The 24,349-nt window shown below is 37.0% G+C and overlaps 1 protein-coding gene and 1 long non-coding RNA gene across 2 annotated transcripts in view; one reads left to right on the top strand and one right to left on the bottom strand.

Annotated features, from left to right (window-relative positions):
* Nucleotides 1-24,349, top strand: part of LOC136981479 (homeobox protein cut-like 1) — a 78,246-nt gene that overhangs the window by 14,518 nt on the left and 39,379 nt on the right.
* The window catches only part of LOC136981491 (uncharacterized), a 51,522-nt gene continuing 46,580 nt past the window's right edge, over nucleotides 19,408-24,349 (bottom strand). The window contains exons 2-3 of the long non-coding RNA XR_010881723.1: nucleotides 21,316-21,619; nucleotides 19,408-19,696 (exon numbers count right to left, since the gene is read on the bottom strand). This is a non-coding gene — a long non-coding RNA (uncharacterized lncRNA). The remainder of the gene's footprint in view (nucleotides 19,697-21,315; nucleotides 21,620-24,349) is intronic.

The raw sequence follows: 24,349 nt of genomic DNA, 5'->3' as shown, positions 1-24,349 counted from the left end.
GCATTGTCTGTCTGGTTCGGCAATTACGATTCTGCGCAGTTGCATTCGGTATCTATCTTAAGTGCTTTCTGCTGCATATTAAGATGGCGACAATTGCCATAGCCCGGTACCTATCTCTCAGCCTATCTACATCGGTAGGGGAGGAGATGCGATCCCTAAGGGAATGATGGGAAGGGAGGGGAGGGGAGCGAGGGTCAGAGGTCAACGCTCTGCCATCGACGTTCCGGTAGATCACATCGAGGGCAGGTAGTGATTAAGATGTCACCTGGACCTAATACAAGGTTGTCCAAACTTTGATTTATTGAAGACGTGGAAACGAATGCTGCTGGGGAGGGGGAACTATTCCCGGAATGGCCCCCATAGTTAGTGGGAGGGGGCGGGAGTTGAATGGCTGCACGCACGTCCAGCAACAACAATAGAACTTTCTTTGTCTAGAAGGCGTTTTTGGGCAATTGCTTAGGGTTTCGTGTGGCCCATGCCACGAGGAGAAGGCGGAAAAAAGGTGTTTCTTTCCAAGTCTACATCACGAGGATTTAAGCGCTTCTTACCTACTTTTACATTTATCGTAGTAATTATGTCTGTTGTTGGCGTAAAGGTTCCAACCTTCAGAAACTTATTTTAAAATCTAAAACGAGACTGTTAAATGCTTTTACGCTTCACCTAATACTTCTTTTCTAGGATATTTTTCACATCGTATAATTATCTCTTTCACCTGGAAATCAGAATGAAATCTTAAACATCTTGTTAATAATAAAGTGTGTATTTATAAAAACCAATTTAAATTTAATAATAGATTTAAATTACTCGGTCTATTAACGAAATAATATCGACATTATTTAAAAAATAAAAAATAAAAAAATTTGAAATCTTCAAATCGCGGATATTTAAATGAGAATGTTTTTTATTAATAACGGGGCGATTTAGGGCCGAACGGGATGGGCAAACAGTCAAAAATCGTCATCTAACATATCGCATTTAATGACGTCCACGTAACTCAATTAAAGCCAGGAGTAATGAATTATTGGAATTCGCAATTGCGTCTTTTCACATCTCTTCCTCTTCGGCAGTCGAGATCGTCTGTGGCTGCTGGGTTGGGCCTCTCCCGGCACAAGGGCAATTAATGGAAAATGGCGGTCACTAATTACTTAATTAAGGCGGTGTGTCAATACCAATTAAGGGGCACCTCAAGACGCATACAGGTGCTGCCGCCTGCTGGGAGGTGTTGACAATCGAGTCTCGATCTGAGCCGGCGATCACGTGATCCGTTTCTTTTCTATCATTCTTTCTAATTTTCGTCGAGGGTTATTAATTAGTGAGATGTTAATCCCTTAATATGATCTTATATAATTAATGGCTAATTATATCTTTAATAGATCCTTAAAATTTTACTCTTTAAAGAATTAAGAATTTTAGAAAACTTTCAGTCCAGATATGTGAATTTTAATTTTAAAAATAATCAAAAATAAAAGTCAAAGTGTACAAGTATTTATAATAAATTATATTAAATTTGATGGTTTATTATTTATTTTCTTTACTGGCTTTTTAAATATTAGAGTAGAATTAATTAGATCTACATGCATGATCTGAGAATGAGGAGTGGACAGAAGAATAAGCCGAATTAATCGTTATCCTTTGTAGATAAAAATGAATTTAAAATGATAAACGTATTAGCATAAGGAGAAAAACTTGATCGTTAAATAATTAGGAGGTTTGCTAAGATATCGTGTCACCAGTTAAACGAATTTGATCGGCCAAGGTTGGCGTTACGCAGGCTTTCATCGCCTTTTATTCGGCCTTACTAAATCTTCCGCTCTTTAACGAATAGCCAGTCCAAAGCGTCATTAATTCTTCAAAGTAAGGATCGTAGGAACGATAAAGGGTCAGCTGATGGACGTAATATCTCCTGAACCAATTAGGAGTTATTCCATTGGTCATATGAGGTCTAAGCGTATAGACTTTGTGCATACGTCTCACAAATCACTCCAACGCTCGACATCAATCGGCATCTCTCTGGGGGGAGCGAGTATCCGAACAACAACCGGAAATGACGCAATTGTCGCCTTCAATCGTTGCCTAGGCAACCGGAAGACGGTCGTTGAGATGAGATCGGGCCCACTAATGACGTCTCATTACGTCACTGGCGTTTCCTGATCGCCTCTCGCGTCCATTTAGGACGACGATAAGCCACAAATCCCGAGCAAAGTATTCCCCCCCCTTCCCCCGGTCCGTAATAGCGGATGTGGTTAGTTTAGGTTTGCAACCGGTAATTTGACTAATTGCCCCCGTGGCGTTTGCCTGCCTGACCCCAAAACTGTCCAGTCGGGGGAGGATGGGGATAGATAGGTTGGACATCCATCACCGACACGGTTTCAGCAGGCAAAACCCAGGGGAACGAGGCGGCCACTGGACATTGATGATAATAGCGCTAATTGCGTAACTTTGCGTTATCTCTCCCTCCGCCGCATACTCCTCTGTAATGAGACCGGATGGACTGAAAAAGGCCTTCTTAGCCTTTATCCGCGGATGAGACTCCACGAATTAAGGACAATGTGTCAGTAGGGAGGAAGATGGTTCTCGCTAATCCTCAATAACAGTCGAACTAATAAGGAGGTCTTCCTAGATAGAGTCGGAATTATGCTGCCCCGAGATAATTAACACATATTATAGAACAAATCCAAATTCTACATCAGTGTCCAGATTCTCTAATCAGATAATCCCTACTATATGATACGTTAAAGAACCCGGGCTGGTCTGTTTGTTATAACATATGTTAACCAAAGTTAATCCCAATAATTTTTTTTATAACTTTTTAAATGATTCGTTAAAACATTTTTAAAGAGAGGAAAGATTGACAGGGCAAAAACTAACCACTCGTTCCGAAGCAAAAGTCATCAGGATTAAATTGTAGGCTAATTGAGATTTTTAAAATATTCAAAATTTGATAGAAGTAGTTAATGATTAGATCTTTAAAAAAAATACTAAATTTTGTAGGAAAATTCAAAAAATAAAAAATTTTAATTTAAAAACGTCGAAAGAATTTCTCGGATTTTTAAATTATAAGCTACCGTAGCGATTAATCTTGGCTTCGTATTTGTTTGGTGGTAATGTTGGAAGCATTTTATCTCGTTAATTGCGATGGACCGATATAGGACTTGCGGCCCATTTTTATTCTACCATCGTTTCTACTGTTTCGGCACACTACAGTCATTGATTGACACGCCCTCTGTCATCCCATTAGAAGTCTTTTATAGCTCTCTTCAACCCCCACCCTAGGAAATTTGCATTGTGAACTAGTAGACCTCGCCCCTCGTTTCGTAGAGAGTTCACATCATTTAAAACAAATTTATTGATTGAGAAATTTTACTCTTTTATATGATAGTTAATGAAATTAACCTCGAATTTAAGTGTAATTTGCAAATATTTGTACTTTTTAACGTATTGTTTACCGTGTATTTTACTGTATTTAATAAAAATAATCATCTCGTGGTATCTGTAGACAGCTTATTCTCGATTAGTGATCGAATACATGATTTGAAAGGAAAAGAGATTTAGGTCTGCGAATTGCAAGTTTGTACGTTTGTTGGATAAAGATTTCAACAGATAGCCAGTGACTATCTGTTTAAAAGGATCCTCTATGGAGTTGAAACTTCTCCGTATAGACTCTTATTGTGCTATTTTCAGAATAGGCCCGCTCTGCCTTGAGAAAAAGCTTATTTCCAACGTCATTATCACACAATAAGAGCATTATCCTATTATCCGGAGGAAGTTTTACAGCATGCAGGACCATTAGCGTGAAGCGGACACCACCTGAAGAAATTACTTATCTTTCTCATAAAAAAGTAAAGCCAGGATAATTTTATTTAAACCCTGGTTGGATTATTCTATTAGAAAAGAAATTCGGCATCATGGCGGAGCAATCTGAGTGGGAGTCTTATGATGCTGCGTTTCTTCATGAGGCAAAAAAAAAACTCATATTTCTCCCTCAAGAGACATTGTTCTACAACAAATAGCGTCTAACGTCACAGAAAAGACGGACGTTACGCGAGCATTCCAAGCATCACTCGGAAGCGGCGCAGGTCGGGGAGAAGGGGACAAGTCGCAACATTGTCATTAAAGAACGTGGACAAAAGAAGCGTCGGAAATAGTTGCAAACACAAAACTACTCTTTGGGAGGGAGCGGGGGAGAGCGATCGGTTGACGTAAGAGTGCTTTGGAATGTCGGTTGTTTTATGGCTTCCAACACTGTACTTGAGTATTTCCGTCACGTCTCGCGTCCAAACGTCCCGTCCCCCAATAACGACGCATATACACGGGGGAGGATGTATAAACATGCAAATTCGGGGAACACTCCGCGGGAAGCGAGAATGGGGGAGGAGATTATAGACCACCGGCATCGAGGCTACAAAAGAGATGGTTCTTTGCCGGGGGCGCCTCGATTGCATGCGGCGCGCTCAACAAGTGGCGTGCTCGCCGATCCTGCACACAGTTTTTTTCTTCTTCTTTTTTCTGCCTCATTGTTTGGCTGTTGTATTCGGTGATAGGATTTTCTGCTCGCATAGTTTCTATCCGAGGGGCTGCCAGATAGCGAGGACCTCTCTCTTCCGTTCTGATAAAGCCACGTATCCAATTCTTCGCGGGACAACTCCAGTCACGTGGCGTCTCTAATGGCGACACACTTCCGGGAGAGTCGCTTCTAGACGTGTGATTTCCGGTGAAGATGTAGATGGAAGATGGATCTGATAGATCGATTCCTTTTTGTCTGATGTAAGATTATCGCCCGAAGATTACAAACGGTTCGCTCTAACAAAAATTAAACTGAGGAAGAGCTTTTTGTTCTAAGTTGGGAAATTTTTTATATTCTGCAAGGAACGGACCCTTTAACTTCTTAAAATCCGTCCCTTATCGCACGCGATCATTTAGACACGCACACAACAAGATAATAACAACGATAATCGAATTAAGAGGATAATTATCTAATATACTTACAATTGCATCATTTTAAATTCAATTAATATAGCTTTATCTTCATAAATAGAATTATTTTCAAGATAATTTATGATCTTTAATAGCCTCATATATAAGTGAGTCCTATTTTGAGTCCGTACTTCCCCATTATCCGTTGCTAATTAATATTGCAGGATGAAGAGTGATGTTTGGCTTTTCTATGAAAATAAATAACGGAATTTAATTATTGCATTAATCATTATGATAATAAAATACGGGTCTTAATTAATGGTAGACGGTTAATAAATAAAGTGGCCTCTACACCTGGCGCAGCTCCAGGACCCTCTATAATAATCTATTGACCTTTCTACATAGGTACGATAAGTTGAAAATACGAACTTTTATCCGGAAATTAAACTAACTGATGTTAAGTTGTCGAAATCGTGTCATTAGATTCTCGGAGGAAGCTCTCTGTAGATGAGTATACGTGATGTAAGTGTTTATACACGGACTATGTAAGATCATTAAAACACGTTCGATTGGTAAATGGTCATCGAAGGGTAAAGATCAGTTCGAGTTAATCCAGTCATAAAGGATGTCAGAGCCATTAACTGATTGTGAATGCTGAACTTTACGAGTCGCCCCGCCCTAAAGCCAAGGCCAGAGGCCATGACTGTTTTCTTTTAGGATTATGATAAATGGTCACTGTGAATATGTAAATTTGAGATGAAGCAGTAAACGATTTGGATAAACTGCCTCCATTTATTGTAATAAATGGAGGCAGTTTACAATAAAGTTTAATTTTCGCACTTTTGAAGATTGACTTGAAAATCAAAATTTTGATTTTTTTATAAATTTGTAATGTCATAGTCCTGGTCGTATACAGTCCCATATTCCAAGCAACATAGTACCAAAAGAATCGTCAAAACTTGACTAAGATATCGAATCGCCTGAGCCTACAGCTCTATCAGAGATGTTTGCCTTATGATAGATCGGAGATCTCTAGTCACGGAGACAATAATGCACGCACTGCGTGCTGCGGGGGCATCCCCAAAGCCGATGATGCCCCCTCCTAGTTCAGTGTTTCCATTGTTTCGACGGAATTAAGATATTCGTCGACGATTCCGGTTTGCTGGACGATACTATCGGCCGATCCGGGATGGGTAAGCCGGACCTGAGTTCCCCATCCCCTTAGAGAAGCACTCACGATTTATTCCCTCCCCAAGCTGTCATCCATTAGTTATGTCTGGTGGACGGGCTCTATTGAATGCATCGGTGTTTGGGTCACGAGCTCACTGGCCGACTCCCGCCTCTCGCTCTCTAGATAAGGGAACGGTGGTCTCAACATCTGCTGAGACTCGTGACTCGGTGAGCGGGGCGCGTGTACCATCCCGCCTTCGATGAGAGAAAGCCAGGCTCTCTTGTGCACGCCCAGTCCGAGAATCTCGGCTATAATCGTCTCGGCTTAAGTGTTTTTCTTTTTTATGAGGTCTGAAAGTGCACATCGCATATCGAACAATAATTGTTCAAACATTAAACGTATTATTTTCTAATCTCTGTTCCAACCGTAAAATTTGCCAATCATTAAACATTTTTTCATTTAAATTAAGACGGTGGAAAAGAAATATTTTTTGGATTGGAATGTAGCACATCGGGATTCGTTTTCTATGGATAAATAAGTAGCACGAATATTGTGAAAAGACAGAAAAGCTATTATTCATAATGCTAATTCTGAAGAGTTTTTTAGAAACTGCCGAGCAAGAATACTCCTGAAGTTGCTAAATAACTTTAGAGAAATAGTTGGGTAATTTTTGGATAGACAAGTGGACGGTTTTGACAGAAATGCTTTAATTTTTATGAGTATCGAGAAGCAATCAAGTGGGCTGGGTGCAACTAAGCTACCTGTACACAACAGGTGTGCAGCAGGGATCTCTCTCCCTTAATTACAGCAGACGGGGAGTAGATGGCGCTGCAATACGCCAGGAAATTGGTCCAAGAGGCGAGCGAGCGCAGCCACCCTTTCGGACAGGCGAGCAGATAGTGGAGGAGGAGAGAAATCTGCATTAGGTAATTAATTTAATAATTTCATTAATTTCCTTTGCGTCGGGAGAAAGGTTCTCCCCCACCTCATCCGGAGCCAGCTCCTGATACCTAATAACTGCAGTTCCAGCTCTTGTTTGGCGATTTCTAGCCCCGCTCCCCCTCGCGATAAGCGGTTTGGGCTGCAATAATCGTTAGTGGATGATAACGAGGCATTTTTGGCACTTCCGGTTGCGTTTCAATAGACTCCTGATATTTCAGTGTTCGCGGTCGGAAGCTGGAATCCTCCAAAACTGGCCTTATTAGTTTTCCACTTCCTCTCCTGCTGCACTGACTGAGGAGGGAAGTTCATTACCAAATCAGCCTTTCTTCGTGTTAGCATTTCTAACAATTATATCTTAAAATCGATCCATCGTTTCAAACTTAACGAACTTAAATTTTTAACCCTTTTCATGCCCGATAAAGTATTAAGGTATTTGTCTCTCTCTCTTCGCAAATTTATTATCACCAACCACATCGACAAAAATTAATAAAATTAACCCGCTTCAAAAAGCTATTTATAAATTCGTGTCTTCAATATTCCGCCTTACTCCTATTGTAATCGGAACTGATCTAATTGATTTGAAATTTTTTCTGTATAACATTAACGGATATTAGAATCTAACTGATCTATTTTGAATGGAGGATTAAAATACCGTAGTGGACAGAGAAAATTTAATAGTAAAACTGACGTGGAGGTGATCGACCACTACACGATTATCAGAATGAAATCTGGTATAGCCCTCTACACAGATATGCAAATGAGGGATTCAAAACAATTAATAAACTGAAGCAATGATCCCGGCATAACAATTCCCCATTTTCCAGCCCTTAAGGGAAATCCTCCCTCTCTTCCAATTCTTCGGCCGCAATCGAAGCAGTTGAGACAAATTATAAATGATCAACAGCATCCTTCTACCTCCCACCATTCATTTTTCATTCCATGTCACAACCGACAGGTCAACGTTGTGACGGGAATCACGAAAGAACTCATTAGCCAGAAAACAGCGACCCTAACGGAGAAAAGCAGAAACATCCAGACGAGCATGCGCAGTTAATTAGAAAAGCGGAAACGTGGATGCGGCTTCATTGAAGCCTCGTCACACCAGTTTTTCCCTTTTCAGATCGGGCGTCGCTTCTCCCCAAATTTAGCCCAAGGCTATGGTTTATCGGGGCACAATACCTAAAATACACGTTTCGGCATCCTTTCATTTAATCTTAATAAAGTTAATTTTAAATAAAATGTAAGCATGGAGGTTCCGCTCAAAATTTTGGACGAAAATAAAATTAATAGCTCCCCTCTCTGCGTTGTAATTAAATGGCAAAAAGTACTCACCATCTACGGCCGCTATTCTATTTTATTCTCCATTAATATATATATAGATAGCTTCGATCATATACAAAATAATTATTAAATAGTTATTATTTTTATTTAATAATTATAATCATTATTTCTTAAAGTTTCCGATTTAAACATAAGAAAAACAAATTTTGTACCTGTTTAATTGTAATTGTACACTCGAAATTTCTACTTGTGAGGTGTCACGAGCTGTTTCTTATTGTAAATTTTTTATTTAAGGCATTTTCAAGTATGCAAAACAGATCCAGAAATCATCTTTAAAACTCTGTTAAAGGCGGTAGCGTCCCTATTATAGAAATAGGTTTTCAGGTAGATGATTATCCACGTGTCGGCACGTGTCGACATTCACTTTCAAATGAAAACGTTTGTATTTAGATCACAAATGACGTAGAGAATGAGTTTATTCCCGAAATATATACACATATAAGTTAGATGTAAAGGAATTTATAATTCAAATTATACTGTTTAACAAACTAAATGTCTGGGGTTAAGTTTTCTATGTGATTTCTATACGGATAAATTAAGCACTTTTTATTATTGGATTCTGAAATCCTTGAAATTTTTAAGTGATTTTTCCGCCCTTCCAAAATGTATTTTTAGATTGAAAAAAAAGCACGATGAACAGCATCCGAAGTTGAGATTGAATTTATTTAGTAGTTAAAGGGGGTCCGGATGAGGAATAACTCGGGGCTATCAATTGCTGGAAGTTTGGTTCTCGTCGAAGAGACCAAGTTTACGGGATTTACTCGTCAAAAGACCTTTAAACGTTTGCCGGTGTCACAGCGAAGAAGCGACAGGTGGCGCTTTTCCCGGCCAGCAATGCACGCGCTTGCTGGCCCACATTAACTGAAAGTCGACGATCGACCGGGGAGTAACCGTAACTAACCAGGTGACGCTGCGGCTACCTAAACCCGAGTTTACCAACGATTAAAGTGTCGAATTTAATCAAACGATTGCGTGTGGGGACTGACGGAACGGTCCAAGTTTCCGAGTGGATCGTGAGTGTGCGTGAGAGCCTTGTTCTCTCACGCGCTCAGCGTGAACCCAACATGTTTGTGATTCCAATGCGTCGAAGTCAACTTTCTCCTTTATTTACCCAAAGTTGACGGAAAAAACTCCCTTTCTATGGCTTCGACTGTTAATTATCGAAGAGATTTCGGCTCGAATGACGTAAAAACACTCGGCCGTCAACCCGATATACCCCATTTTGAACATTGAAATAAATCATTGTGATATATTAAATATTTAAAGGCGATTTATTATTTATTTCGAGTGAAAATTTTACAGATTTTGTATTTGTTCGGAACGAAATGAACGGCGGATGTATGTTTTTTCGTAGTAGGAAATCGATATGTTTACTTTACTAATTGACACTTTTATTTCCGTTCGAGCGCGTGTTAATGATTAAGTGTTGGAGGATCGAATGCCTTAACTGCGAATGGACGGTCTTTCGACAACAGTTAAATAAATATCGGTCGGACAAGTCGAGCTCTCCTGATGCAGAATAGGAAAAAGCACGGATCCGTCTTATACGGCCAATGTTTCGTTTTCTTTTTATTAATTTCTACCTCCGCTTGCATAATTAATTTCCTTCTGCTACTAAATAGCGGGGATTCTTTGCAATAACAGGAATTCTAGGGGAGGATCTACTTTTTCCCCACTCCGAGCTGTCATCATTATCATCGTGTCTTCTCCCTGATTAAAACTTAGCTACGATGCTAGCGCCCTTTTTTTGCCTTGCGTCGGATGGTGTCTGGCCACTTGCCTCGATATAACCGAGTAAACGTATAAAGATTTTGACCTCGTGATCTCTTTCTGCGATTAGTCTCCGGGTGGATCCTGTCCATTTATGATCGTGACGCCATCTGTCTCAACCGACAGCGCCTTCGCATCACGGAGTTGTACTTCTCTTTCCTTATTGGCCCATTTTCGGATTACGTCGTCCCAAAAGTATGTTGATGGCGACGGTCTACCGATTTCTTTTCCAGAAATTTCCAAATATGACATCACCCGGGGATCACCTATCGACTCTTTTAAATTCGAGAGAAAAAGAAATTCCGTGGCGAAATTATTATTATTTTTTTTCCTTAAAATGAAAAACCATTTTCTCGTCTTTGTAGGAAAATGGGTCAGTTAATGCCCGTCTCGCAAACACGTGTATAAAATTTGATGAGTCGACGAGGTGTAAATTGGATAATTTCGTGTACGCGTCCAGTATTCAGACGGAGCATACCTTCTCCCAGATGAGTAGAAACAGCGTAGGCGGCAGAGTCCGACTTCATATTCGGGTGGGGTTTGACAAATGACTCCCTAGAGGGGGGAGGGGCTAATTCCCGCCCCATCTATACGTGAGGCATCCTTTATATGTATATAATATCCGGTGGAGTAAATAGACTATTTAGGACCAAGCGACTGGCTACGGGGGAGCGGCCCGTTGGCTCGAGGTCATAGATCACTCAATCCGTCTTGTTCCACAGTTTTTACCAACCGGACGGGGTGGACGTTCGGATTTGACCTCTGACCCCGACGGTGGAAGGTGTGGTTGAACAGTTCATAGATCTCATTATCTACTCCTTCGGCGTGATTGGGATTTGCACCTGGTTCGGTGTTTTGATGGTCACGTGTGATGTGCCTCGTGACTTGTGAGGTAAAATATTATTTAGGGTTAACCAAGAGCAAGAGAGTATTGAGAACTTCGGGTGTGGACTTGAGCATTAATGGAAAAATTTGGTCCGAATTATCCCATATTATATTCGATTTGTCGAATAAACGTAGTTTTTAAGAGCATTGTTTATTTCATTAAAAATTGAATTTTAATTTTAAACTTTAATATTTTCCAATTAGATATTTATTGATTTACTTAACGTTAAATCTTCATTCTTTTCTAAGAATTAAAAAATTGCCAAGTTGCTATCTCAAAAATTATAAAATTTTCAGCCAAGCAAGAAAAAAAGTCTCGCATGTAACATAACATAAATCGTGCATTTACCCGAACCGAACATTATTTTGTCTACAAGTAAATGCAGCAATTCAAAACTTACATGCCGAAAACAAAGAACGAACGATAAGCTGCATACCTTAGCGATAAGCCCTAGTTATGCATGCTTATGTCATTTTGATATTAACCTATAGGTTATTCGCACTCTTTGATCAGAATCATGTCAGACCGGGCACAAAATCTAATCTCTTGGGATGAGCATCTACTTATAATTATGAATAGAGGTGTACAGGTTTCGCTTTTATACTTGAATTATAAATATTATGCTCATAGCTGGAAACGATCTAATAAGTAAGTCTATTTAGGATTTAAAAATCGAAAGATGGGGTCTTTTTTTTTTAAATTAGTAATCGGACTAAAAGTAGAGATTAGTGATACTTAATATGTAGAATCTAAGCGTCGAGCAGATGCCTGAGGGGGGTAATTAGCTTAGCGTGTAATTCGCGTGAAATGGAAAGCTGTAATTGATACTAGTAATCACGAGCCATACTTAAAAGTCGAGTAATTCCATATATTTTGGTTAAATTTGGACGATATTGTTTTCCACAGAGTTAAGACCTCATACGTGTGATTTGGAATTGCTCGCGATTTTTCACGGGCAATAACACAGTTTCTTAATCAAGGCGATCGATCAGAGGGCCCGAGGAAAGGGGTTTCAGAAAAGTTAATGAGGATAGGCCCACTAATTAAGCTATTTAATGAGTACATAACTCGGGATTAGCGTAAGGCATTCTCTACTGATCAACAATAATTTATCAATGCGCATTAGTCAAAGTTAAAACTACATTTATGTGTATAAAGTTGTAGAAAATATTATAATTATTTGCTTTTTGTCCTATATTTTAATTAATCTTCTTAGATTAATTGTAGAAAATATTTATTTGTATTTTTTTAACTGTATGATTCGGCCACTTGTTTAACTGTACGTTTAAATGATTAGAATACGAAGATTATAATAAGATATTTATATTATAAGAGTCGATTGATTTAAAACCTATTTAAGTCAAACAGCCTAATTAAGTTCATAGTTACCGAGACACGAGATTAAAGATTTCTATTCATCATCTCTTCATGGGTATTTCGTTGTGAGCGATGATGATTAATATCAAATTCAGTTGATTCATGCAGCCTTGCAGATCTCAAACTTGTCGAGATGTATAGTATTACCCCGATCTTAGGAAAGCATCAATTGTTATTTGTGTACGTGTAATACGAGCTTTCGTGTTTTAAAGTCATTATTTTTCGTTTCATGATAACTTAGATTATCGAAAGTGTACTTAATTAGCGCACTTCTCAATTTAATCCCAAATTAGAAGAAAATGAGTATCCTTTAAATTAAGAATAATTTTGCATTTTGTTTTATTTCCGTGCTGACAATTTAGACGTATTACAGTTGATATGCAGGAAGATAAAGCAGGATATAGGTAAACCTAGTATTAGAATAATGTACATCATAAAGATATGCAAGGTAGAAGTGCGGTAGTGAACTCTCCAGCAGCGATATCGCTTTAACCTGTGCTCGTTTGGTCGATTTTAACCCATCTGTTTAACTTCCATTTCACGATTCATCATCTTCTGTTAGGATGATTTCAAGATTCCGACGATGTCTCGCCCTGACCTCCTCTGACCTACCCGGAAAGAGTCGCTGAGGGAAACATTTTCGGCCAGATAGCATCTAAGCGCCCACCCACGCGGGGGGTGGAGGAGAGCGATGCTATCTGCAAACAGACGCAAATCGTGACGGACTCTCATTATAAAACTGCGTTCGAAGACTTTGTTTGACCCTCTCTCTAGGATTGTACTTTGTGGGAAGAGAATGCTGCCAATGTTTTTCCACAAAGCTTGATTTAACTCGAAATTTTATCGGTGCTATTGAGTCCGATTCCTTTCAATTTTGTTTTTCTAATGTCAATTTTAAATTTATTATTTTAAATAAATCTTGAATCCTAAATAGGTTATCGCTAAACTTTATTCGAACCTTATAATTCGGTAATTATTATGATAGACCCATTAATCATATATGACTTAAGATTTCGACTCTTACAGATAAGTTTCCTTTTGGGGTTCTTATCTCAATTTACATGTCACTAATATCATACGACACCTAAAATTTGGAAAAACTTGCATAGCGATACATTTTTCACACATCTTCTCCATAGAATTCTTAATAAATTAATACTTCTAAAACTAATAACGTATTATAAATTTCCTTTTTTCCCACTAAACCTGTAAATTCGACATAATTTTCAAGTAAAAGTCTTTAATTATTATTGTTGTTGTTATTATGAGAAATTTAATTTTAGAAGTCCTTCATTTGTTATTACATATAAATTCGAATATTAGAATGGTAGAATTTCGAAGTGTTAATGTACCGTATAATGGCTACTTCTCTGAATTCCCAGAATCTCAATTTTCATGTTAGAAGCAATCATCCGACTGACTTATTGTAATGGTTTCATCCATTTGCATGTCACCACCTCTGATTCCTGTTCGTGTGAAGGTCACTCAGTTAAGTCACTCATGATATTCTTTAAGAGGAAGGACAACTTTAACGCCTTGAGCTAAGAAATTCCTGTTTGTTTTATGTAAATCCTTCGTTTTCCATTAAACAGTTCATAAAGCTACTTTACACTCTATTCTTCTTTAAACTATGAGGCATTAATTGAAGAAAATAGTCCTCGGAGATAAAAACTCAGATTTCAACTAAATGAACGAAATTATTATTAAGCAGGAGCAGTCGGAGTATTTTAGGGAGGAAAAAAATTGCAAAAATTACAGAAATAAATGACATCAATGAAACTTTGAGAGGGGAGCGCGGAACAACTTCATTTTTTTCTCCTTTTTTTCTATTAAATAGAAAGAGTTGTTTATGACCATTTTTTTTAAATAAAAAAAAATCCAATCGTCATATCCAAATTGTGGTATTTAGCGAATTTAATCAAAAAAGATAACAAGATTGCTCTATGTGATGCTTATTTTCATTTTTAATAACCATCCTCGGATAAAATAGGTTTATAGAGCCTAATTTAGTGGGGCTTATATCAAAAGAGAATGGGGGTATAATTTCGAAGATATGTAATACTACCAAATTTATAGTGCATTTTAATTTATGCTAAGAAAAAAATTACTTAAAGACATTCACTCTTAAATACTTTTTTTCTTTTTTTATTTAGATGGCTAGAAAGAAAAATTGAAGGGGGAAAATGTTAGGAAAAAAATTAAATAAAGGGTGAATTACATTCGTTATTGTTTCTTTTGAAAAATAGAATCTATAAATGTATCTAATTTAATTTTGAAAATGCTGTGCCAATCCGATTTATCAAATTAACAAGGTTCTGTACAAGTGGCACCTGGCGCCATTCTAGCGAACCGAACTCACTCAGTAAAATGTTTAATGAATTTTATAGTGTTTTATCACGTCAAATAGGCCCCATTTCAAGAAATTTGTGCAATTAAATCACCGTAATTTCAGTTTGCATAAAGCGTCGATGCGTCAACAGTTCTGAAACACAACTGGCGCTCCTTTAATCACTGTTATTAAACCATTGGAGCTAAAGTTTCCCATGTGAACATGATAATTATTGCTATCACGTGAATCTTTTTATTTCCAAATATGTCCGGGTGGGGCCTAGGTATTGCCTTTATATCATTTAAAAAGTCATTATTAAATTTTCTTTTTAATGGAAATTTTAATTAGGATCGAAACTAATCACATTTCTCGAAAAATATGTAAAAACCACAAACCTCTATAGCTACAAAATTTAACGATCGATGTATTTTTTTCCGCTCCAGGCCTAAAAAATCAGTTAGTACACATCTTGTTTTGCTATTTAAATCATTCTTAGTCAACAAACCGCTTTATTTACCTTTCAAAGCTGCTGTTTTTCAATCCGTTTTCCTATTCTAATCTATTTAACAAATACTAGAAACATTTAAAATATTTTATCATATACATTTATTTAGAAACAATAAAATCAAATGTCGTATCATAAACGCATTTCGGTATGCGTAGAAATTTTAATATTCCAATAAGTAACAATCCCATATCCTTTTTTCCTTCTTTTTTTGCAGAAATATGGACAATACCTTCATTTAACTTTTAGGCAAAATAAGAGAAGCGTCAAGTGAATGTTAAATAGCCTATTATATTAGAGTTATGCACCTAGGCTTAAATGCCTGCATATCTCCAGGCGACACAGGTAGATTGATAAGCTCTGTTGAAATTACGGCTGGTTATTCGTGTACAACCTTTGATATCAGTTAAGTAAACTCAAAGAAAATGTTTAAATCTGAATAAGAAAGGAGATTCAATAGAACTGGTATTCTTTGGCGTTGCTCTTTTAATTCATTATAAAATTTTGATTATAGAATAAATTAAATGTAGACTAATATATCTTCCAGCGCTTTATTCAAACAGAATTTATTTATTTTATGTCAACTTTATGTATTCGAAGATAGAGTCAATTACGAATGTTGGATTGGACACGAGTAGAATTTATGGCAAACTTTTGTAATTTATGGAATCGAATGGTGATTATTCTTAGTAATTCGAGTATTTGCTGTTAAATTCTTACATTTAAATTATTTTTAAGAGGAATTTGAATAATCAGAATATAGGATAATGTATAATGTACTGTACCAGAATCAATTAATATTAAATATACGCGATCCGGTTTTGAAAAACGCAACTGCACTTTTCTGCTTGTTCTGGTCTCAATTACGACAATTGCTTTGCGCCTGTTCTCTCATATAAAGCTCCAGGCCAAGTTCTTCCATATAATTAGGGCATATTACGAGAAGGAATAGCCACCAATAAGGCTAATCAGTCGAGTTAGATCCGGCTGAGAGTAAGGACAGGGTTACTTTCTTCGGATAGGAGATTTATGATGGATGAAGTTATTCAGCATCTTTTCAAATTGCTTTTACATTTAAAATTATTTTTTAAAAGTTAATTTTAGATACTTAAAATTTTCATTTACGTACAGCACAGTGCTTAAAGTGTAAGCGTAAAGTATATTAAATTTTACGACTTTAAATTCCAGTAAATTTTCTTTGTTATTCCGTTTAATAGAAAGTAAACAAATGAAAATAGTTAAATTATTGTATGGGTATTTGTTTAAGGTAGTTTTAATCTTTCTTGCCACCTTCCGAATTATACACCAGGCTAAAAAATTAGAAGAGCGTGTCGAAGAATTGATCAAAAGATCAGTCTTGGCTATCAATGTATAGACGGATTGACGGCACCGCTAAGAAATGTTGTCGTCTGCCACCTGCGACGGGAATCATCAAAGAAAAACCCAACCGGACTTCCGGTGACTTATATGAGCGTGTGAGAGCAACAGGTGGGTCGAGTTTTGCCGCTACACTGAATCCCTCTCTAAACAGCGTTTGAGGGAGAGCGGGGCGAAAACAAGCGTTCGGTGACCTGTTGTCCCCTTCTGTCTCCCGTCGACGTTCCGCTACGATCGATGAAGCGTTCTTCTTCTACGCAGCCGATAATCGACGTCAGGAACTAGGCATAATGGCGCTTAGCATTTTGTGTGCTTGCGGGGGAGGAAAGGGAGCGAAGGGATCTGCTACCAATTATGCTGTTTAGAAGTCAGAAAGAGTAACATATTGCTTACCAAAAAAGGAAAAAAAGCACGTGCCTATAACCTACGAACAATTGCAGGTGCGCGCTTTGATTCCAAAAGAAAAGAAACAATTGTAAATGCACTCCACCGGAGAAAAAATTCAACAATTTAACAGAGTATTCCAAGAATAAATTTATAAACGCTAATTAGTTAGTTAAAAATTTCAACTTCTTATTCCACGCCAATAATTTTATTTTTCAATTACTTCTACATACACAAAAAAAAAAAAAACATTTGGGTTTCCAAAAATTTATAAATAAGAGTTTCGTGCACGTTCATCAGATAGCTATTGCAAACGGTTCGAAATATTAATGATAAAGAATGAATCGTTGTCCTACTCATTGCTTATAAAGAAAAAAAAAAAAAACAATTGCACGTGTTATTGCTTGGAAAAAAAGAAAGTTCATTCAGATCACGTGCATCGAAGTCGGCGTTTATTGCACGAACTACATTGATAAAAGACACGCGATGAAATTGACATATTGATATGCACGAGATGCGTACTACAAATCAAATGTGCGCGCGCTCCATGACATGAATCATGCGCCTATTTAAATTGACATCGTCTGAGTTTAAATTAATTACAACGGTTTCTAATATTTATAATGTTTTGGTATTTTCCTCTTAACATTTTTATTGATCGATTTATTGATCGAGAGTGTAAAACAAAACAACCATTCCGAAATAAACCGTTTAGCATTTCTCGTGTGTCGAAACGAGTATGCCACCTATTTAACACTTCAATGTATGTAACAGGGTCAGATATATTGTCGTGAGCATTAACGAAAGAAAACGCCGATAGATGCTATGTAAATTTGGCAAATCCCACCCACCCGGTGCGTTCCGCTCATTTGCACCACCCCACCCTTCCGCTTTAAAGGGGAGGAAAAAATAGTGATCAAGTAATGAAGAAGGATTTTTCGGTTTGATTTTTTTTCTGTCCTTGAAGGAGACTGAAGCAGGAAATGAAGGAGTTACGGTAGATTGCATCTGAAAGGAGGTTGGAGGTGACATGAGGCAACCGGAGGACCAAAATCGTTCTGTGACTTATCAATCGTAAAAGTTTCATTCGCCGTATCCCTGCAATACAATTCAAGAGTCTTATAGTTCCAGTTGATGTTTCTTTTTTTATTTCCTAGCTAATTATGTTTCAAATCTTGTCTTATATCTTTCAAATAGATCGAATGTGCTTCTCGAAAATGTGATAGTTGATCTAAACATTTTTCAATTATTCCCTTTGAAAGCGAAGCACTAGAAAGATTTCTTGTTTAAGCAATTTACGCAAAAATAAAATAAAATAAAATAAAGGCCATTTATTTTTATAACTCATTTTTCATACGTGTTATTACGAGCTAGCCTTTCATTGAAGAGATGTCAAAATATTGTTGAAGCGATTCAAAATATTGAATATTATCTTCCTCTCAATTCCATATCAGAAATGATACGTCAGAGCGCGTGGCAGAAAACATCACCACTTTATATAAAACAATAAATCACTTGATGGAGTCTCTAAAGTGGTGGAGAGAGGCTAATTTTAATTTGATCGGATAACTTTGTAAAGCCGCAGCAACAATCGACCTTTGATATCATTCGATGTGACTTTTTGACCCCTTAGGTCACAGTGGCGTCGTTGTTTGCCTGATCTTCTTCCCCTCCTCCGCCATTCCCATCTTTCGGTCTCCTCAGATCGCGGTAAATTGAGTGTGAAGAATGGGAGGACATTAACGCACCCTCAACTCCGTACAGACGCGTTGATAGCGGCATCTTTGGCTTCTTTCCTCAAAATGAAGAGTGGCCAGCAAAATCGCGAACGAAAATTCGGTCGCACGCGTAAAATCCACCGCGACGTTTGATCGGTTTAGTGGTGGCTGATTTGTTGCCCATAACGTTACCAGATGTGAATTGTTGAAATGGTTTGGATTGGCAATCAAGATGAAAACTTGATGTTTGCCTCGATCGTTGGATGCCATTTTGGAGGGGACCGTTTTGATAGAATTTAGTGAATGATAAATATGGACGTCTATGTATTGAAGTTATAGTGGGTGTAAACTCAGCATCTTACACAAGAAAAGTGCTACTTAAACGTTACTAAATTAGTTTTTAATAGGTTTTTAACCGTTTAGAGACGTTTCATTGCAAGGTATTGTACAAAAAATTGTCTATATCAAACCATAGATTCGCATATAAACAAATATTCGGCTTCATTTGCGATCGAAGAAAAAGTCTTTAATGTTTCGTATTACGCCTTTTCAGCTAAAATATGTTTCTTAAAATTAAATAACAAATTCAGCGATAAAATCTAGTTTATTGCATTGTAATTAATCTATAGTCGTATTAAGAAACATTTTAAATTCGTACATTATTCCATAGATCATAAGTCATTCGGGATTTGTTATCAATCAACATTTTACTTAGATGATGCAATGAATAAACTCTATAATTGATAGCATCAAAATAACTGGTTCAAATTTGCTTACACAATCCCCTTATGTCGTCTTCTGCCGGAACTGATTGGTTTCAATCCTTTTCTCCTTTCACTCATTTTTTTTAAAATCCTCTACAGCCTTGACACATACAGAGAAGATTAACCCGTAAAGACCTCTGGATAAGTTGTATGACTTCCTTCGATTGTTTTGGTTGGTTTGGCAAGAGCACCTCTTTCTATAAATCATGCAGCAAATCCTAATAAATAAGAAAATAAATATCTGTGGTGATAAATGTGAGTTTTTCAGATTTATGATTGGCTATAAAAAATCACATTGATTAATCTTCTTTGTTCTATCAGGTTAACTCGGGCAGAAAGACCAATTTAATATTTAATAGCGGATGTTTCTAGGATCTTCGAGAAGCGATAAGATCCGTATTAAAATCGATGAAGTAAAACGATTAGATTTTAAAAGAAAAATAAAAATGTTTTCGTACAAAACAAACACTTCAGTTACCGAGACGAAACCGAAATAGGCTTCTATTTATACGAAGCTAATCAAATAAATTCAAAACAATTCTTAACTACGTCTTTCACATAATTAATTTCACCGGAGAAACATAAAAATATCCATTTAAATCGCTACGCAACGTAACATAACGTGACGTTACTCGCGCTCTATATATCGCTATTCCTAACGATTATTCGAAAATATTCATAAATCACGTATATTGTTTTAGATGACCGAATTACAGTCTTAGGGCAAAAGAAATCGCTCCACCTAATTAGATGGATGAGTAGGGTGTAGGAATGAAAGATGTATTTGAAGCGGGATGACGCATCAACCCCTTTGGTCGGCGTCTGGTTCCCGTTCGGTCGGAGGACATCTGTCACCAATCTGTCATCTATTTCTATGAAATACACCGGAAGTGACGGTGTCGTCTACTTTCGGTTGATTCTTCCTGTTGGACATTTTGTTGATAGACCTTTTTTCATCAGACGTGATATTTGTTGGAAGAATTGAAGAAATGAAGTTCGACCCCGATAATTCAAACAGTATCTTTTTTGACAAGAGTATTTAGAATAATCTCGATAATCATAAATCTATTTATCTGTATTTTAATCCACCTACTAAGTCGTTCTTATAGTCTTATATTAAAATTTCCGACCTTTTTACTTCGAATTCAGATTCACTCTTAAATTGCATTTGGAATTATCAATATTTATTCCTAAACATACTTTTTAACTTTAGTGATCCTATCCTATATGATCCATATTCAGTGACTTATCCTATATAGGCTGACTATAGGTCCTATGTTATTTAGGTTTATCAGATATTTACTAGAATTGGAAGAGTTATGATGAAGTTCAAATGCAAAATTTGAGTTTTTCTGTAATGATTTTAATTTTCCATATTTTGTACGCAAGAAGCGAAGAATGGAAAAGTTTAAAATAATAACCGATAATTAAATTCAAATTAAGGACAAAATTTAAAGAAAAAGTAATTCGTAAACCTTCACTTGTTATTTAGAATATGCAAAGACCTTAATTCAATTGGTTCTAACCAAAGATTTAAGCTCACTCGATAAATTTGATTAGTAGAATTTTTTTAATGTCTCGTGTTTTCAATAATTTTAAAAGTATATTAGCATCCATTTGCCTTTTATCGTCTTTCTCGCCAAAGAAGCAAAATACGGGATGTTTTAGATCCATTTAGCTAAAGCGATTTTAAACCTCATTCGATCTTGTTCTATAAAAGAAATCAATTTATTTAGGACGGTTGCAAATAAGATGCGATAGTGGCCTAACTATTCTACGCGGCGCAATTTTCAATTTTATTTCTAGAAAATTAGATAAATTTGAAAGAGAAAGCTACCGATTTTGACACAAAGTAGGAGTGAAGGAGACGTCCTCTAACGTTTGTAGAAGTGCCGAAGTCCCAGTTGGCAGAGAGCCAAAGATTGACAAAAGATCGTTCCCCTCCTCTGCGGTTGTAACTTGTCTTTAGGGATTTGTAGGCGTTTTTGTTGGACAACATTTCTACCTGGAGATTTGTGTCGCCAGCTCTCAGATAAGAAACAAACGTTTTTCTTCTTCTCTTAACGTAACTGTTGCGTTCACGTCATTCTTTTCCGAAGAGCTGTTGCTTCTGCCTATCTCATTTTTTCCCCTCCTTCTTCCTATTTGAAAGTGAGATTATCAATTAATTTTTATACAGAAAAATTATCAGAATATTTCTGATTTAATGTATAAACCAGATTTCATTAAAAATTCTTATTTTCTAATTTTTTACCAGAAATCTCAACTCTATTTAAAAGTACCAGATAACTTTAAACAAGATTTACTGATTAAAATATTAGGTGGACGTTATGGTATTTCATATTTTGTATCGAAAATTAAACATGTCAGAAAAAATTTCAATAAATTATATTTACAAATCTTTCTCCATTATTAAGTTAATTAAATAAAAAAATAAAAATAAAAGGAAGCATAATAAATGCAAGGAGCAGCTGGTAGGAAATGAACCAAATTGGCAAAAATTAAACAGAAGAGAATTTTCCTGCCCCGCCAGGACAGAAGCTCCCTGTTCTGTATATCCATCTCGTTGATGATGGCTCAATTCAGCTTCTATCTTCTAAATCCCGTGACCCTAAAGTCAGTAAGCACAGAAGTTCTCACGTTCTCTCGAACTTCAGTAATGTTCCCAAAGGGGTGAATTTTAACACCCTCATTAGGTGCGAAGTTTCATAGGGGGTCTTCAGTCACGACTTCAGTTTTGTAACTAGATGGGAGGGAGTTGAAGCAACCTGTTTGTTGCCGATAGGAGAGGGAGTACTCCTGACCCGGATATGTTAAACATTTTATGCTACTATGAACACTACCTTCGTTCAATTCATAAATAATTCGATGTATTTATTTATTCGATCTTAGAAATACACTTAACAACTGAATAGAACATTTAAACAAGAGCAGAAGTTGTATTATATGTTCTAAATGCGAGAATTGAGGAAAGGTAAAACATCTTTTCGAAATTACGCTGCGGAGAGAGTCAAACTTTTTCAATTCTCCATGTATAAAAAGCCGCAATATGTCAAAATATATGACCAATATCAAAAGATTTAGAGTATGACTACGTACGCTAGAAAAAGAATTTGCGGTTTGTGTGAGTCAGTATACTCATGCTTTAAATTTATTTAACTCGACACCTTTAGATCCTCTCGGGGGAATTAGAAGGCTCAAAAAAAACCACACTTCCTGTCACAAATCCTTGTTTCTAAAAAAAAATTAGTCAAACGAAACAGATGTGGACTTTTTTTCCCTCTCATTTTTTTACGAGAGTTTCCCAGACACACCACGCGGGGGCGTCCCGCCAGGGGGAGCCACCATGCCGTGACCGATTGCAGTCGATAATTGGAGCTGTTTCCTGTCCGTCAGTCTGGCTGATCTCGTCAAAAGATGGAAAACTCGCAGAAGGAGCAATAGTTCAGGTGAGTGACACTAGGGGTCGCTCTCGTAAGGATATATGATTTACTTCACTAGTCCATTTCGTGGATTGATGGGAAATGGTCCCATATTACAACCGTTACTTGGTCTCTAAACCTAGTTTTTGACCAGTTGTATTCTTTACAAAATGATATAACTTACAATAAAAGTCGCCATTCCCACTGCCAGTTCTTGGGTGATAAATTTGCTGGGGATTTTATTGACATAGAAATACCTACTTCGACCCGAAGTATCTATTAAAGTTGTTGGTAATGAATTGAATTAAAAAATTGGTAGATTACAAAACACTATTTCTACTTTCAAGTGAAATAAGTCGTGTACTTTCGCTGGTTATATTATGCTCGATAACTTGGTTCCCATTAAAATTAGGTCAAGTAATCTTGGTAAAACTCTACTATTAGTCGATCTTTGATTACACAATGCAATAATGGAATTTTTTCGGTTTTTTTTATAATGATTTGTAAATATTTCTTATTGTGCTTAGACCTATATTTATTTTTAGCATTTTTACTTTTAAATACTACTTATTTCATAAGTTTTATACAAATATATCTTTTACTATTTCGACCGAAACAGGGCGAATTAAATCGCACATGATATCAAATTAAGTGAACTAATAAGATATTTAGAAAAGAATTCAGTTCGACCTTATTATACGGAAGAGAAACATTTTGCAATTTAAAATTTAATATTTAAAGCTATTATTAATTCCACGTAAATAAAAATTTAGTATACGGGCAGCGAATTCATAAACGTGTAGAAAATTTAAAGTAACAACAATATCAAATAACAAACAAGGTGGGAGATAGTCGTTTAACGATTAAGCACTAAAGAAAAACAGACGGGGGAGATCCGACCACTGAAAAACTGCACCATTTAACCCGAAACATGGAGGAGGACGGAGCAAATAATAAAAAAAAAAAACAATGTTTTTCTGCCTCCTCTTCTCTCGTCACCTCGCGCCACTAATCTGTCACTTCCGCTCCGATATAACTTCCGGTAGCGAGAAGGAAAGAAAAAAGGCAAACAAGAAGCAATCAGTCGAACGATTTCACATAAAAAAAAAAAAAAAAAGCGAACGCGGCGCGGAGGCGAAAAAAGAAAGGGAAGAGAGAGAGAGAGAGAAAAAAAAAGGCTCTCCGGAAACTGATCAGCTCGCGCGTTTCACCATAGTGACAGTTGCTAGGTTACTATCCATTGCCGCGTGGTTTCTAAGCGACTATCTGTAAGCGCGTGCGGTTGCTAAGCGACCGTTGGAGGGCGTGTCGGCGGGGGGAGCGCCTCCTGTTGTGCGTTTTTTTTTTCTTTTCGCCTTTCACCGTAATACAGATTGGTTCGTAAATATCCGTTATTACCTCACCTTTTAAGCCAACAATTAAGACGGAATATTTTCCATCGTCGTTTTG

Source organism: Centruroides vittatus, unplaced genomic scaffold, assembly GCF_030686945.1.
Source record: "Centruroides vittatus isolate TY-2023 unplaced genomic scaffold, ASM3068694v2 contig_1168, whole genome shotgun sequence".
Classification (NCBI taxonomy): domain Eukaryota; kingdom Metazoa; phylum Arthropoda; class Arachnida; order Scorpiones; family Buthidae; genus Centruroides; species Centruroides vittatus.
The sequence above is the reverse complement of the archived record's forward strand: the minus strand, read 5'-3'. Positions and strand labels throughout refer to the sequence as shown.